Raw genomic sequence first — 14,645 nt, 5'->3', positions numbered from 1 at the left:
CAAATCATAGAGCGAGGTTTCGTATTATTTCGATCCAAGAAAAGACATGACAATGTTGTTTCCAATACAAATGATAAAAATCAATGTGTTTCTATTAGAATTATCTAAAATGTTCCTGATTATCCGTTTATATTACCGATTAAAGATGTACACGAAAACCGCTCTATTCCGGCTGAAACGTCGATATATGCAATAAAAACAGAACTTCTCCCCTTTTCAATATCATACTCAGTATTTTAACGAGAAACAAATAGTTGATTGAAAATGAAGTATTTAAGGTTATTATCTAAACAATTATGTGTTTGCATCATTTTTATCGTATATTTAATGAATTAATACCCATAGACTGAAAATTCACAAAAACGTGGAAAAACGGCAAAATATTGCCTAATTCGATGATATTTTGTTTAAATCACATAAAGGAAAAGGGGATGATAAACGTCGAAATATTGCTAAATTCGATGATTTTTCGTACGAAACAAAATGCACGAAAACTTGCTTAAAATGCAATATTATGCGAAATTCTGAAATTTGAAGGCCAAATCACATATCGTGAAACTACATGAAATAGTTTCGAAATATTGGCAAAAATGAATATATTTGCGTAATATCAAACTACATGAGTAACGTGAAAAAGTCACTATTTTACCATATTTGAGGATTTTACCTTCAAATCATAGAGCGAGGTTTCGTATTATTTAGATCCAAGAAAAGACATATGACAATGTTGTTTCCTATACAAATGATAAAAAAACAATGTGTTTTCATTAGAATTAACTAAAATGTTCTTGATTTTCCGTTTATATTACCGATGAAAGATATACACGTAAAACCGCTCTAATCCGGCTGAAACGTCGATATATGCAATAAAAACCGAACTTCTCCCCTTTTCAATATCTTACTCAGTATTTTAACGAGTAACAAATAGATGATTGAAAATGAAGTATTTAAGTTTATTATCTAATCAATTATGTGTTTCCATCATTTTTATCGTATATATAATGAATTAATACCCATAGACTGAAAATTCACAAAAACGTGGAAAAACGGCAAAATATTGCCTAATTCGATGATATTTTGTTTAAATCACGTAAAGGAAAAGGGGATGATAAACGTCAAAATATTGCTAAATTCGATGATTTTTCGTACGAAACAAAATGCAAGAAAACTTGCTTAAAATGCAATATTATGCGAAATTCTGAGATTTGAAGGCGAAATCACATATCGTGATACTACATGAAATAGTATGGAAATATTGGTAAAAATTAATGTATTTACGTAATATCAAACTACATGAAAAACGTGAAAAATGTCACTATTTAACCATATTTGAGGATTTTAACTTCAAATCATACAGCAAGGTTTCGCATTATTTAGATCCAAGAAAAGACATATGACAATGTTGTTTCCAATTCAAATGATAAAAATCAATGTGTTTTCATTAGAATTAACTAAAATGTTACTGATTTTCCGTTTATATTACCGATACAAGATATACACGAAAACCGCTCTATTCCGGCTGAAACGTCGATATATGCAATAAAAACAGAACTTCTTCCCTTTTCAATATCTTACTCAGTATTTTAACGAGAAACAAATTGTTGATTGAAAATGAAGTATTTAAGGTTATTATCTAATCAATTATGTGTTTGCATCATTTTTATCGTATATATAATGAATTAATACCCATAAACTGAAATCTCACAAAAACGTGGAAAAACGGCAAAATATTGCCTAATTCGATGATATTTTGTATAAATCACGTAAAGGAAAAGGGATGATAAACGTCAAAATATTGCTAAATTCGATGATTTATCGTACGAAACAAAATGCACGAAAACTTGCTTAAAATGCAATATTATGCGAAATTCTGAGATTTGAAGGCCAAATCACTTATCGTGAAACTACATGAAATAGTTTCAAAATATTGGTAAAATGAATATATTTGCGTAACATCAAACTACATGATTAACGTGAAAAAGTCACTATTTAACCATATTTGAGGATTTTACCTTCAAATCAGAGAGCGAGGTTTCGTATTATTTAGATCCAAGAAAAAACATGTGACAATGTTGTTTCCAATACAAATGATAAAAAAACAATGTGTTTTCATTAGAGTTAACTAAAATGTTCTTGATTTTCCGTTTATATTACCGATGGAAGATGTACACGAAAACCGCTCTATTCCGGCTGAAACGTCGATATATGCAATAAAAACAGAACTTCTTCCCTTTTTAATATCTTACTCAGTATTTTAACGAGAAACAAATAGTTGATTGAAAATGAAGTATTTAAGGTTATTATCTAATCAATTATGTTTTTGCATCATTTTTATCGTATATATAATGAATTAATACCCATAGACTGAAAATTCACAAAAACGTGGAAAAACGGCAAAATATTGCATAATTCGATGATATTTTGTTTAAATCACAAAAAGGAAAATGGGATGATAAACGTCAAAATATTGCTAAATTCGATGATTTTTCGTACGAAACAAAATGCACGAAAACTTGCTTAAAATGCAATATTATGCGAAATTCTGAGATTTAAAGGCCAAATCACATATCGTGATACTACATGAAATAGTATCGAAATATTGGTAAAAATGAATATATTTACGTAATATCAAACTACATGAAAAACGTGAAAAAAGTCACTATTTAACCATATTTGAGGATTTTAACTTCAAATCATTCAGCGAGGTTCCGTATTATTTAGATCCAAAAAAAGACATATGACAATGTTGTTTCCAATTCAAATGATAAAAATCAATGTGTTTTCATTAGAATTGACTAAAATGTTCCTGATTTTCCGTTTATATTACCGATGGAAGATGTACACGAAAACCGATCTATTCCGGCTGAAACGTCGATATATGCAATAAAAACAGAACTTCTTCCCTTTTCAATATCTTTCTCAGTATTTTAACGAGAAACAAATAGTTGATTGAAAATGAAGTATTTAAGGTTATTATCTAATCAATTATGTGTTTGCATCATTTTTATCGTATATATAATGAATTAATACCAATAAACTGAAAATTCACAAAAACGTGGAAAAACGGAAAATATTGCCTAATTCGAAGATATTTTGTTTAAATCACGTAAAGGAAAAGGGGATGATAAACGTCAAAATATTGCTAAATTCGATGATTTTTCGTACGAAACAAAATGCAAGAAAACTTGCTCAAAATGCAATATTATGCGAAATTCTGAGATTTGAAGGGCAAATCACATATCTTGATACTTCATGAAATAGTATCGAAATATTGGTAAAAATGAATATATTTACGTAATATCAAACTACATGAAAAACGTGAAAAAAGTCACTATTTAACTATATTTGAGGATTTTAACTTCAAATCATAGAGCGAGGTTTCGTATTATTTCGATCCAAGAAAAGACATGACAATGTTGTTTCCAATACAAATGATAAAAATCAATGTGTTTCTATTAGAATTATCTAAAATGTTCCTGATTATCCGTTTATATTACCGATGAAAGATGTACACGAAAACCGCTCTATTCCGGCTGAAACGTCGATATATGCAATAAAAACAGAACTTCTCCCCTTTTCAATATCATACTCAGTATTTTAACGAGAAACAAATAGTTGATTGAAAATGAAGTATTTAAGGTTATTATCTAATCAATTATGTGTTTGCATCATTTTTATCGTATATTTAATGAATTAATACCCATAGACTGAAAATTCACAAAAACGTGGAAAAACGGCAAAATATTGCCTAATTCGATGATATTTTGTTTAAATCACATAAAGGAAAAGGGGATGATAAACGTCGAAATATTGCTAAATTCGATGATTTTTCGTACGAAACAAAATGCACGAAAACTTGCTTAAAATGCAATATTATGCGAAATTCTGAAATTTGAAGGCCAAATCACATATCGTGAAACTACATGAAATAGTTTCGAAATATTGGCAAAAATGAATATATTTGCGTAATATCAAACTACATGAGTAACGTGAAAAAGTCACTATTTTACCATATTTGAGGATTTTACCTTCAAATCATAGAGCGAGGTTTCGTATTATTTAGATCCAAGAAAAGACATATGACAATGTTGTTTCCTATACAAATGATAAAAAAACAATGTGTTTTCATTAGAATTAACTAAAATGTTCTTGATTTTCCGTTTATATTACCGATGAAAGATATACACGTAAAACCGCTCTAATCCGGCTGAAACGTCGATATATGCAATAAAAACCGAACTTCTCCCCTTTTCAATATCTTACTCAGTATTTTAACGAGTAACAAATAGATGATTGAAAATGAAGTATTTAAGTTTATTATCTAATCAATTATGTGTTTCCATCATTTTTATCGTATATATAATGAATTAATACCCATAGACTGAAAATTCACAAAAACGTGGAAAAACGGCAAAATATTGCCTAATTCGATGATATTTTGTTTAAATCACGTAAAGGAAAAGGGGATGATAAACGTCAAAATATTGCTAAATTCGATGATTTTTCGTACGAAACAAAATGCAAGAAAACTTGCTTAAAATGCAATATTATGCGAAATTCTGAGATTTGAAGGCGAAATCACATATCGTGATACTACATGAAATAGTATGGAAATATTGGTAAAAATTAATGTATTTACGTAATATCAAACTACATGAAAAAAGTGAAAAATGTCACTATTTAACCATATTTGAGGATTTTAACTTCAAATCATACAGCAAGGTTTCGCATTATTTAGATCCAAGAAAAGACATATGACAATGTTGTTTCCAATTCAAATGATAAAAATCAATGTGTTTTCATTAGAATTAACTAAAATGTTACTGATTTTCCGTTTATATTACCGATACAAGATATACACGAAAACCGCTCTATTCCGGCTGAAACGTCGATATATGCAATAAAAACAGAACTTCTTCCCTTTTCAATATCTTACTCAGTATTTTAACGAGAAACAAATTGTTGATTGAAAATGAAGTATTTAAGGTTATTATCTAATCAATTATGTGTTTGCATCATTTTTATCGTATATATAATGAATTAATACCCATAAACTGAAATCTCACAAAAACGTGGAAAAACGGCAAAATATTGCCTAATTCGATGATATTTTGTATAAATCACGTAAAGGAAAAGGGATGATAAACGTCAAAATATTGCTAAATTCGATGATTTATCGTACGAAACAAAATGCACGAAAACTTGCTTAAAATGCAATATTATGCGAAATTCTGAGATTTGAAGGCCAAATCACTTATCGTGAAACTACATGAAATAGTTTCATAATATTGGTAAAATGAATATATTTGCGTAACATCAAACTACATGATTAACGTGAAAAAGTCACTATTTAACCATATTTGAGGATTTTACCTTCAAATCAGAGAGCGAGGTTTCGTATTATTTAGATCCAAGAAAAAACATGTGACAATGTTGTTTCCAATACAAATGATAAAAAAACAATGTGTTTTCATTAGAGTTAACTAAAATGTTCTTGATTTTCCGTTTATATTACCGATGGAAGATGTACACGAAAACCGCTCTATTCCGGCTGAAACGTCGATATATGCAATAAAAACAGAACTTCTTCCCTTTTTAATATCTTACTCAGTATTTTAACGAGAAACAAATAGTCGATTGAAAATGAAGTATTTAAGGTTATTATCTAATCAATTATGTTTTTGCATCATTTTTATCGTATATATAATGAATTAATACCCATAGACTGAAAATTCACAAAAACGTGGAAAAACGGCAAAATATTGCATAATTCGATGATATTTTGTTTAAATCACAAAAAGGAAAATGGGATGATAAACGTCAAAATATTGCTAAATTCGATGATTTTTCGTACGAAACAAAATGCACGAAAACTTGCTTAAAATGCAATATTATGCGAAATTCTGAGGTTTGAAGGCCAAATCACTTATCGTGAAACTACATGAAATAGTTCGAAATATTGGTAAAAATGAATATATTTGCGTAATATCAAACTACATGATTAACGTGAAAAAGTCACTATTTAACCATATTTGAGTATTTTACCTTCAAATCATAGAGCGAGGTTTCGTATTATTTAGATCCTAGAAAAGACATATGACAATGTTGTTTCCAATACAAATGATAAAAAAACAATGTGTTTTCATTAGAATTAACTAAAATGTTCTTGATTTTCCGTTTATATTACCGATGGAAGATGTACACGTAAAACCGCTCTAATCCGGCTGAAACGTCGATATATGCAATAAAAACTGAACTTCTCCCCTTTTCAATATCTTACTCAGTATTTTAACGAGAAACACATAGATGATTGAAAATGAAGTATTTAAGGTTATTATCTAATCAATTATGTGTTTGCATCATTTTTATCGTATATATAATGAATTAATACCCATAGACTGAAAATTCACAAAAACGTGGAAAAACGGCAAAATATTGCATAATTCGATGATATTTTGTTTAAATCACATAAAGGAAAAGGGGATGATAAACGTCAAAATATTGCTAAATTCGATGATTTTTCGTACGAAATAAAATGCAAGAAAACTTGCTTAATATGTAACATTATGCGAAATTCTGAGATTTGAAGGCCAAATCATATATCGTAATACTACATGAAATAGTATCGAAATAATGGTAAAAATGAATATATTTACGTAATATCAAACTACATGATTAACGTGAAAAAGTCACTATTTTACCATATTTGAGGATTTTAACTTCAAATCATTCAGCGAGGTTTCGTTTTATTTACATCCAAGAAAAGACATATGACAATGTTGTTTCCAATACAAATGATAAAAAAACTATGTGTTTTCATTAGAATTAACTAAAATGTTCTTGATTTTCCGTTTATATTACCGATGGAAGATATACACGAAAACCGATCTATTCCGGCTGATACGTCGATATATGCAATAAAAACAGAACTTCTTTCCTTTTCAATATTTTACTCAGTATTTTAACGAGAAACAAATAGTTGATAGAAAATGAAGTATTTAAGGTTATTATCTAATCAATTATGTGTTTGCATCAATTTTATCGTATATATAATGAATTAATACCAATAAACTGAAAATTCACTAAAACGTAGAAAAACGGCAAAATATTGCCTAATTCGTTGATATTTTGTTTAAATCACATAAAGGAAAAGGGGATGATAAACGTCAAAATATTGCTAAATTCGATGATTTTTCGTACGAAACAAAATCCAAGAAAACTTGCTCAAAATGCAATATTATGCGAAATTCTGAGATTTGAAGGGCAAATCACATATCTTGATACTTCATGAAATAGTATCGAAATATTGGTAAAAATGAATATATTTACGTAATATCAAACTACATGAAAAACGTGAAAAAAGTCACTATTTAACTATATTTGAGGATTTTAACTTCAAATCATAGAGCGAGGTTTCGTATTATTTCGATCCAAGAAAAGACATGACAATGTTGTTTCCAATACAAATGATAAAAATCAATGTGTTTCTATTAGAATTATCTAAAATGTTCCTGATTATCCGTTTATATTACCGATGAAAGATGTACACGAAAACCGCTCTATTCCGGCTGAAACGTCGATATATGCAATAAAAACAGAACTTCTCCCCTTTTCAATATCATACTCAGTATTTTAACGAGAAACAAATAGTTGATTGAAAATGAAGTATTTAAGGTTATTATCTAATCAATTATGTGTTTGCATCATTTTTATCGTATATTTAATGAATTAATACCCATAGACTGAAAATTCACAAAAACGTGGAAAAACGGCAAAATATTGCCTAATTCGATGATATTTTGTTTAAATCACATAAAGGAAAAGGGGATGATAAACGTCGAAATATTGCTAAATTCGATGATTTTTCGTATGAAACAAAATGCACGAAAACTTGCTTAAAATGCAATATTATGCGAAATTCTGAAATTTGAAGGCCAAATCACATATCGTGAAACTACATGAAATAGTTTCGAAATATTGGCAAAAATGAATATATTTGCGTAATATCAAACTACATGAGTAACGTGAAAAAGTCACTATTTTACCATATTTGAGGATTTTACCTTCAAATCATAGAGCGAGGTTTCGTATTATTTAGATCCAAGAAAAGACATATGACAATGTTGTTTCCTATACAAATGATAAAAAAACAATGTGTTTTCATTAGAATTAACTAAAATGTTCTTGATTTTCCGTTTATATTACCGATGAAAGATATACACGTAAAACCGCTCTAATCCGGCTGAAACGTCGATATATGCAATAAAAACCGAACTTCTCCCCTTTTCAATATCTTACTCAGTATTTTAACGAGTAACAAATAGATGATTAAAAATGAAGTATTTAAGTTTATTATCTAATCAATTATGTGTTTCCATCATTTTTATCGTATATATAATGAATTAATACCCATAGACTGAAAATTCACAAAAACGTGGAAAAACGGCAAAATATTGCCTAATTCGATGATATTTTGTTTAAATCACGTAAAGGAAAAGGGGATGATAAACGTCAAAATATTGCTAAATTCGATGATTTTTCGTACGAAACAAAATGCAAGAAAACTTGCTTAAAATGCAATATTATGCGAAATTCTGAGATTTGAAGGCGAAATCACATATCGTGATACTACATGAAATAGTATGGAAATATTGGTAAAAATTAATGTATTTACGTAATATCAAACTACATGAAAAACGTGAAAAATGTCACTATTTAACCATATTTGAGGATTTTAACTTCAAATCATACAGCAAGGTTTCGCATTATTTAGATCCAAGAAAAGACATATGACAATGTTGTTTCCAATTCAAATGATAAAAATCAATGTGTTTTCATTAGAATTAACTAAAATGTTACTGATTTTCCGTTTATATTACCGATACAAGATATACACGAAAACCGCTCTATTCCGGCTGAAACGTCGATATATGCAATAAAAACAGAACTTCTTCCCTTTTCAATATCTTACTCAGTATTTTAACGAGAAACAAATTGTTGATTGAAAATGAAGTATTTAAGGTTATTATCTAATCAATTATGTGTTTGCATCATTTTTATCGTATATATAATGAATTAATACCCATAAACTGAAATCTCACAAAAACGTGGAAAAACGGCAAAATATTGCCTAATTCGATGATATTTTGTATAAATCACGTAAAGGAAAAGGGATGATAAACGTCAAAATATTGCTAAATTCGATGATTTATCGTACGAAACAAAATGCACGAAAACTTGCTTAAAATGCAATATTATGCGAAATTCTGAGATTTGAAGGCCAAATCACTTATCGTGAAACTACATGAAATAGTTTCAAAATATTGGTAAAATGAATATATTTGCGTAACATCAAACTACATGATTAACGTGAAAAAGTCACTATTTAACCATATTTGAGGATTTTACCTTCAAATCAGAGAGCGAGGTTTCGTATTATTTAGATCCAAGAAAAAACATGTGACAATGTTGTTTCCAATACAAATGATAAAAAAACAATGTGTTTTCATTAGAGTTAACTAAAATGTTCTTGATTTTCCGTTTATATTACCGATGGAAGATGTACACGAAAACCGCTCTATTCCGGCTGAAACGTCGATATATGCAATAAAAACAGAACTTCTTCCCTTTTTAATATCTTACTCAGTATTTTAACGAGAAACAAATAGTTGATTGAAAATGAAGTATTTAAGGTTATTATCTAATCAATTATGTTTTTGCATCATTTTTATCGTATATATAATGAATTAATACCCATAGACTGAAAATTCACAAAAACGTGGAAAAACGGCAAAATATTGCATAATTCGATGATATTTTGTTTAAATCACAAAAAGGAAAATGGGATGATAAACGTCAAAATATTGCTAAATTCGATGATTTTTCGTACGAAACAAAATGCACGAAAACTTGCTTAAAATGCAATATTATGCGAAATTCTGAGATTTAAAGGCCAAATCACATATCGTGATACTACATGAAATAGTATCGAAATATTGGTAAAAATGAATATATTTACGTAATATCAAACTACATGAAAAACGTGAAAAAAGTCACTATTTAACCATATTTGAGGATTTTAACTTCAAATCATTCAGCGAGGTTCCGTATTATTTAGATCCAAAAAAAGACATATGACAATGTTGTTTCCAATTCAAATGATAAAAATCAATGTGTTTTCATTAGAATTGACTAAAATGTTCCTGATTTTCCGTTTATATTACCGATGGAAGATGTACACGAAAACCGATCTATTCCGGCTGAAACGTCGATATATGCAATAAAAACAGAACTTCTTCCCTTTTCAATATCTTTCTCAGTATTTTAACGAGAAACAAATAGTTGATTGAAAATGAAGTATTTAAGGTTATTATCTAATCAATTATGTGTTTGCATCATTTTTATCGTATATATAATGAATTAATACCAATAAACTGAAAATTCACAAAAACGTGGAAAAACGGAAAATATTGCCTAATTCGAAGATATTTTGTTTAAATCACGTAAAGGAAAAGGGGATGATAAACGTCAAAATATTGCTAAATTCGATGATTTTTCGTACGAAACAAAATGCAAGAAAACTTGCTCAAAATGCAATATTATGCGAAATTCTGAGATTTGAAGGGCAAATCACATATCTTGATACTTCATGAAATAGTATCGAAATATTGGTAAAAATGAATATATTTACGTAATATCAAACTACATGAAAAACGTGAAAAAAGTCACTATTTAACTATATTTGAGGATTTTAACTTCAAATCATAGAGCGAGGTTTCGTATTATTTCGATCCAAGAAAAGACATGACAATGTTGTTTCCAATACAAATGATAAAAATCAATGTGTTTCTATTAGAATTATCTAAAATGTTCCTGATTATCCGTTTATATTACCGATGAAAGATGTACACGAAAACCGCTCTATTCCGGCTGAAACGTCGATATATGCAATAAAAACAGAACTTCTCCCCTTTTCAATATCATACTCAGTATTTTAACGAGAAACAAATAGTTGATTGAAAATGAAGTATTTAAGGTTATTATCTAATCAATTATGTGTTTGCATCATTTTTATCGTATATTTAATGAATTAATACCCATAGACTGAAAATTCACAAAAACGTGGAAAAACGGCAAAATATTGCCTAATTCGATGATATTTTGTTTAAATCACATAAAGGAAAAGGGGATGATAAACGTCGAAATATTGCTAAATTCGATGATTTTTCGTACGAAACAAAATGCACGAAAACTTGCTTAAAATGCAATATTATGCGAAATTCTGAAATTTGAAGGCCAAATCACATATCGTGAAACTACATGAAATAGTTTCGAAATATTGGCAAAAATGAATATATTTGCGTAATATCAAACTACATGAGTAACGTGAAAAAGTCACTATTTTACCATATTTGAGGATTTTACCTTCAAATCATAGAGCGAGGTTTCGTATTATTTAGATCCAAGAAAAGACATATGACAATGTTGTTTCCTATACAAATGATAAAAAAACAATGTGTTTTCATTAGAATTAACTAAAATGTTCTTGATTTTCCGTTTATATTACCGATGAAAGATATACACGTAAAACCGCTCTAATCCGGCTGAAACGTCGATATATGCAATAAAAACCGAACTTCTCCCCTTTTCAATATCTTACTCAGTATTTTAACGAGTAACAAATAGATGATTGAAAATGAAGTATTTAAGTTTATTATCTAATCAATTATGTGTTTCCATCATTTTTATCGTATATATAATGAATTAATACCCATAGACTGAAAATTCACAAAAACGTGGAAAAACGGCAAAATATTGCCTAATTCGATGATATTTTGTTTAAATCACGTAAAGGAAAAGGGGATGATAAACGTCAAAATATTGCTAAATTCGATGATTTTTCGTACGAAACAAAATGCAAGAAAACTTGCTTAAAATGCAATATTATGCGAAATTCTGAGATTTGAAGGCGAAATCACATATCGTGATACTACATGAAATAGTATGGAAATATTGGTAAAAATTAATGTATTTACGTAATATCAAACTACATGAAAAACGTGAAAAATGTCACTATTTAACCATATTTGAGGATTTTAACTTCAAATCAAACAGCAAGGTTTCGCATTATTTAGATCCAAGAAAAGACATATGACAATGTTGTTTCCAATTCAAATGATAAAAATCAATGTGTTTTCATTAGAATTAACTAAAATGTTACTGATTTTCCGTTTATATTACCGATACAAGATATACACGAAAACCGCTCTATTCCGGCTGAAACGTCGATATATGCAATAAAAACAGAACTTCTTCCCTTTTCAATATCTTACTCAGTATTTTAACGAGAAACAAATTGTTGATTGAAAATGAAGTATTTAAGGTTATTATCTAATCAATTATGTGTTTGCATCATTTTTATCGTATATATAATGAATTAATACCCATAAACTGAAATCTCACAAAAACGTGGAAAAACGGCAAAATATTGCCTAATTCGATGATATTTTGTATAAATCACGTAAAGGAAAAGGGATGATAAACGTCAAAATATTGCTAAATTCGATGATTTATCGTACGAAACAAAATGCACGAAAACTTGCTTAAAATGCAATATTATGCGAAATTCTGAGATTTGAAGGCCAAATCACTTATCGTGAAACTACATGAAATAGTTTCAAAATATTGGTAAAATGAATATATTTGCGTAACATCAAACTACATGATTAACGTGAAAAAGTCACTATTTAACCATATTTGAGGATTTTACCTTCAAATCAGAGAGCGAGGTTTCGTATTATTTAGATCCAAGAAAAAACATGTGACAATGTTGTTTCCAATACAAATGATAAAAAAACAATGTGTTTTCATTAGAGTTAACTAAAATGTTCTTGATTTTCCGTTTATATTACCGATGGAAGATGTACACGAAAACCGCTCTATTCCGGCTGAAACGTCGATATATGCAATAAAAACAGAACTTCTTCCCTTTTTAATATCTTACTCAGTATTTTAACGAGAAACAAATAGTTGATTGAAAATGAAGTATTTAAGGTTATTATCTAATCAATTATGTTTTTGCATCATTTTTATCGTATATATAATGAATTAATACCCATAGACTGAAAATTCACAAAAACGTGGAAAAACGGCAAAATATTGCATAATTCGATGATATTTTGTTTAAATCACAAAAAGGAAAATGGGATGATAAACGTCAAAATATTGCTAAATTCGATGATTTTTCGTACGAAACAAAATGCACGAAAACTTGCTTAAAATGCAATATTATGCGAAATTCTGAGATTTAAAGGCCAAATCACATATCGTGATACTACATGAAATAGTATCGAAATATTGGTAAAAATGAATATATTTACGTAATATCAAACTACATGAAAAACGTGAAAAAAGTCACTATTTAACCATATTTGAGGATTTTAACTTCAAATCATTCAGCGAGGTTCCGTATTATTTAGATCCAAAAAAAGACATATGACAATGTTGTTTCCAATTCAAATGATAAAAATCAATGTGTTTTCATTAGAATTGACTAAAATGTTCCTGATTTTCCGTTTATATTACCGATGGAAGATGTACACGAAAACCGATCTATTCCGGCTGAAACGTCGATATATGCAATAAAAACAGAACTTCTTCCCTTTTCAATATCTTTCTCAGTATTTTAACGAGAAACAAATAGTTGATTGAAAATGAAGTATTTAAGGTTATTATCTAATCAATTATGTGTTTGCATCATTTTTATCGTATATATAATGAATTAATACCAATAAACTGAAAATTCACAAAAACGTGGAAAAACGGAAAATATTGCCTAATTCGAAGATATTTTGTTTAAATCACGTAAAGGAAAAGGGGATGATAAACGTCAAAATATTGCTAAATTCGATGATTTTTCGTACGAAACAAAATGCAAGAAAACTTGCTTAAAATGCAATATTATGCGAAATTCTGAGATTTGAAGGCGAAATCACATATCGTGATACTACATGAAATAGTATGGAAGTATTGGTAAAAATTAATGTATTTACGTAATATCAAACTTCATGAAAAACGTAAAAAAAGTCACTATTTAACCATATTTGAGGATTATAACTTCAAATCATAGAGCGAGGTTTCGTATTATTTAGATCCAAGAAAAGACATATGACAATGTTGTTTCCAATACAAATGATAAAAATCAATGTGTTTTCATTAGAATTAACTAAAATGTTACTGATTTTCCGTTTATATTAGCGATGGAAGATGTACACGAAAACCGCTCTGTTCCGGCTGAAACGTCGATATATGAAATAAAAACAGAACTTCTCCCCTTTGTAATATCTTACTCAGTATTTTAACGAGAAACAAATAGATGATTGAAAATGAAGTATTTAAGGTTATTATCTAATCAATTATGTGTTTCCATCATTTTTATCGTATATATAATGAATTAATCCCCATAGACTGAAAATTCACAAAAACGTGGAAAAACGGCAAAATATTGCATAATTCGATGATATTTTGTTTAAATCACAAAAAGGAAAAGAGGATGATAAACGTCAAAATATTGCTAAATTCGATGATTTTTCGTACGAAACAAAATGCAAGAAAACTTGCTTAAAATGCAAAATTATGCGAAATTA

Source organism: Procambarus clarkii, chromosome 17 (genome assembly GCF_040958095.1).
Source record: "Procambarus clarkii isolate CNS0578487 chromosome 17, FALCON_Pclarkii_2.0, whole genome shotgun sequence".
Lineage (NCBI taxonomy): Eukaryota > Metazoa > Arthropoda > Malacostraca > Decapoda > Cambaridae > Procambarus > Procambarus clarkii.
This window is presented reverse-complemented; position numbering follows the sequence as displayed.